Raw genomic sequence first — 5028 nt, 5'->3', positions numbered from 1 at the left:
TCTGAGTTTAAAGCCCTATTGGAATTAGTTGTCCATTTACAGCTTCAGGTTATGAGGTCCCATCCTCCTAGTTTGCTCTTCTCAATTTGCTGTTGTTTATACTTTCTTGGGCTGGAAGATGTGATGGTGACATTGGTTTTCAGGCTGGAAATGGATTGTGTTGTCTAACTAAACTGTGAAGAGAACTTGCTAACACTTTATATGTAGTTCAGAGTTGCTTTACTAATACAGTACAGAATCTGAAAAATATGAAAGCTAAAACTTAAGGCATCACTGGAAGGCCTCAATTAGGTCACCCCAAAATTTTCTCTTCACTAAAACCATAAAATTCTTACACAGGATCTGAAACACAAATGAAGACTTTTCCTACTTAAGCATTTTTTTATGATATGGAAATAATGTGATTTTAAAACAAGATCTGCATTTCAAATCCAACTTTTGTGAGTTAGGGCTATGGAAATAGGTTTAGCATTATCACCTAGAATTTCTACTAGCCTTTCTCTGGTTGAAGAGTTGCTTTACTAGCTTTTGGAAGGAATTGAACTAGCAGTCCTGCAGAGGCTGGATCAAAAGATATTGCTGATGCTAGTCAAATCAAATGCAGTGTTTTGATTCAAAGAACTTGGAGTTTGTGATTTATTATTAAGACAAAGGAGTGTCTAAAAGAGGTTGCTCGCTGTTCATTCAATGAAAACATGAAGTGCCATTGAAGCAATTATCTTTTAGTTGGGTTAGATTATTGCATTTATGCAAAATAAACTCTTAAATGTCACATACTGTAGCAGCTTTCTAATGACAAATTATATTTTTTATATGTATCAAGGTTTTTAAGTGGTAATTTTCATAAAAAGCTGTTGAATTATATAAAAAATTCTGTCACAGAACAAAGATATATCCATGCTTGTCGGGTTCTAAGTTTTAAAAGTAGAATTTTTTTGTCCTAATTTCCTTAAATACTTGATTACCCATTGCTTGTGTTGGAGAGCTTCCAAATAAGCTGAGGACACTGAATTATTTCTTGAACAATAGCATATAGAATCTGTCTTTGAAGGCTTCCACAGTGTTTACATTAGTAGGGATTGTGACTACTGGTGAAGGGAAAACCACTTTTCACTTTCCTCTGCGCTAGTACATAATGATCAAAGTTAGAAAACCACCTTTTCCTTTGGGAACCAGTTTTAAAAAATGAAATGCATTATGATTTTGTAGTTACTCTTAGGCTGCCTGGCTGTGCTGTTTAGCATGCCAAAAAAATCCTTTCATCTAAGACGCGTTAGTGTAAAGTTTAGGCAGGCATCTATTGTTTCTTATGATGTGCCCTTAAAAGCTTCAAGCAAGCACAGTATTAAGTCAGCTTTAAAGCAATTCTAAACTCTTTTTCTTGGCCTTTCTCAGAGATGTATCAAAATGCAGCAATGATAAAAAGCAAAAAAGATCAAAACTTCATTAAGTCCCAAACAAATAATAAACCAAAAGCCCTAAACTTAGAATAAGTACTTCTGAAGTGTCAAAGATTTCTGTTATTTCAAGGTAGCCAGGATATTATGCTGCAAGTCTTTCATGCTTCAGCAAAAGCTCCTCTATGTAGCTGTGCATTGAGATAAAAGTCATCAAGTCAGCGTGGTTAACAGATGTAAAGAATATTTTACCGCTAGTCTCTAATGGTACAGATGGCATAGAAACACTCATAGTAATACATTAGGAAAGCTGATAGAGTTACAAAACATTAAAAGAGAGGAATAGCCTTGAATATCCTTTTGAGACTATGAGGCAAATTTATTCTAATATGTTGAAGTGCTGAAGTAGAGCTGTGATAACAATTCTTCCCTGTCATAATATGTCACAAGGAGTGCCTTGTCAATTTTAGCTAATTACCACTGCCAGTAATCCCAGTAAGACATTATCTTAAAATAGATTATGATCTCATGGGTACTGGAAAATTAAACTCCCCTGCTGCTATATCTATCTTTTCCATCTCTACATTCAATCTATAAGAAAAGTTTAAAATTCCCATAAATTCTCTAAAAATAATTGTAGTATTTTTGTAACTTCATATTTCAATTCTGGCTGATTAATTTGAATTCAGTCTTCTCTGAGTTGTTAGACTGAACCTGCCGCATGGGGATAAACACAAGCAGGGGATGAGGTATTGGCTTTTGCCTATTTCAAGCTGCTCAATTCTGACTAATCAAAGAGATTTATTGCCACTCTTTTCTGAGGGATGGATTCACCATTTGCTTTACTTTTGTTTTTGTGTAGAGGATCTACTGAGTACTCTCTGCTTTTAAAGAACACCTTTCTACAAATGGTTTATCTGCAAGTTGTTCCCTGCACACTTTAGCTCATTTTGTTTCTTTTTGTTTTCTTATTGAATAAGAAGACTAGTGCAAAAAGCAAGCCTAAGAAACAAATCACCATCAAACATTAATTTGCATTAAAATGAAGTTTCTTGCTTTGATTTGAAAAAAGAAAAGGAAAGACTGTTAAGTGGAGAAGAGTCTTCAGTAGCTAATGAGCAAAGAAACTCCAGAACATCAGCTATTTTCATTTATGTTGAAGCTCAGTCAAGAAAATAATTGCTAGATAAAAAGAACCTTGAAAAATATGAAACATTTCAAAGTAAGACAAAAAATAAAAAAGTGAAATAGAGTAAAATTAATGAACAAATATAGAAATCAAGAAATGACATTGCATTGCCAATTTATCTTTATTTAAGTGAAAATGAGTGAAGGGAAGAAGATATTAACAATTCAAGGTGAAATCAATATTATAATGAAGGTGATAGTAAAAAATGAAATGGTTGCAGTATGAAATCTAATTTTACCAGGAGGGAAGCTATGTGTAAGACATACTGGTTTAATGGGTAATAAAACATGGGTGATACAAGATTAAAAGTGAAGGAGAATAACATAATGACAGTAAATGCATGTATTTTTTTAATTGGTGAGTTTTTAAAAACAATGCATGTATGAAAGGTTAAAATTTAGGCTTGCTTACTATGACTTAGTAATGGGCAATGGTTTTAAATTGAAAAAGAGTTGGTTTAGAATATTGGAAGTTCTTTACTATGAGGGTCATGAGGCACTGGAACAGGTTGTTCAGAGCAGCCATGATGTCCTCTTCCTGGAAGTGTTCAAGGCCAGGTTGGATGGCATTGGCTGTGAGCAATATGATCTAATTGAAGGAGTGCCCTGCCTGTGGTAGAGAGGTTGGAACTAGATGATCGTTTAGATCCCTTCTTACCCAAACCATTCTTTGGTCCCTAGGATTCTGTTGATTTAGTTTTGGATGGTAAGAGGAAGTGAACCGTGGCAAGAATATCAACTAGGAGCGCATAAGACTTAATAACTTTTTCACTTGCCCAATGTTCATTCTGTATAAAAGACCATGCATTAGAGACCAAAATAATTTTTTCTGAATTTTTTCTGAATTTTTTCTGAATACTAGTTTATGTATTGTTGGTTTTTAGCAGTAGTTACAAAGGTTCAGATAGAAAAGGTGGGTTAGAAAAACACTTTAATCTTTGGGTATCTACAGCCAAGTCCAGAACAAAATGGTGATTAAAGTTGGCAGACTGTTATATTTTGTGTTACAGCTGACTCCACATGAGATCAGCTTGAAGATCTCACCTAAGATCTCAGTAAATAATCACGGCTAGCACATCTCTGTAGGGGCCCTATAAATGATAGTTTTGTCAACGTGAGTAAAATGTATGTTGCTTGTTTCAAAGGTTTTGCAATTTCTACAAGTTATGAGAAATAACTACATAACTCATAATGAAAATGGAGAAAACAGGTATGTGCACTCGATTTATAAGGAATACAAGAACAGACTGACTGCTCTAGGTGTTTGAAGCACAGACTTCTTGTCTGGCACACTTCTGATATGCAGAGTGATCTCAATGGCTTGATTGAGGTAAGCAAAGATAATGAGCTTTGCAAAAAAACATTCATTTTCACAAAAAACACTGAGGAATTGATAAGGTGTTGAGGTTCCTAGGGAAAAACAAACAGTAGAAGAAATCAAGGAGGATGACAAATTTACGAGAAGTCAGAAATTGTATGACAAGTAATCAGAAGCCAATAAACAGATTAAAAAGGGAGATGTTCTAGGGTTTGTAAGTGTGCAAGATGATTCTGACAGTGACTTTCTACACCATAAAGGAACAAACATAACATAATAATAACCTAGGTGCAGTAAAATTGCTTTAGGAGAAGGCCAAAGAGAATTTTAATCATTGGTATTGCAAATTCCCTGGATTTTGAGGACATTAAAAGCAAACAACAGCAGACTGGGTGCAATAGAGGAGAGACCAAAAAGATTGTGGTTAGGAACCTCTACAAAATTGAGCTTTGTTAGCTATTTGGACAGCTGAAGGGGAACTGATTAGGATAAAAAAATTATGAACAACAAAATAAATGAGAACATCCAGCTATTGTGAAAGCAAATGTTTCCTGGGGTTAGCTGTCAAAATTGATAAAGCTGAACAGTCTCTTTATTACTTACATATCTTCTTCTAATGCTTTAATAGTTCATGGCAAGACATAAAAATTAACTTCTTTTCCTATCAGTCACAGGAATTTTATTGGGTGGCAGTGTAATAACATTTTGTGCTGCAATGGTCAGTTAAATCTCTGCAAAGTTATACTTGATATTCCTCTCATTTGCATTTTTTGACCTTTATTGTGGAGTTTTATCCTACAAAACTACTGCATTTAATTTCTTTTTCATCCAATATTCTAGCACCTGACCTAATTATGACACCATGATTCTGAAAGTAGTTATGTAACTGCTTTGGGCAGCCAAGGTCTACAAGTGCAAGTCTGAGCAGCCTGAGAGAATATGAAGTACATGCATTAACTCTAGCCCATTATCATCTAGCACTTTGGAAAATATGGAGTTCTAGAATAGCCTAGTTGAACAAAACCATTACTTGAATTAAAGGTTTATTGAAGTTTAACATAGAAAAGGCCCATGGTTTGCTTAAGAAAGGGTTTGAGTTCTTATTCAGTCCATCATAATGATATT

The sequence above is a fragment of the Motacilla alba genome, chromosome Z, assembly GCF_015832195.1.
Source record: "Motacilla alba alba isolate MOTALB_02 chromosome Z, Motacilla_alba_V1.0_pri, whole genome shotgun sequence".
NCBI lineage: Eukaryota > Metazoa > Chordata > Aves > Passeriformes > Motacillidae > Motacilla > Motacilla alba.
The sequence above is the reverse complement of the archived record's forward strand: the minus strand, read 5'-3'. Positions refer to the sequence as shown.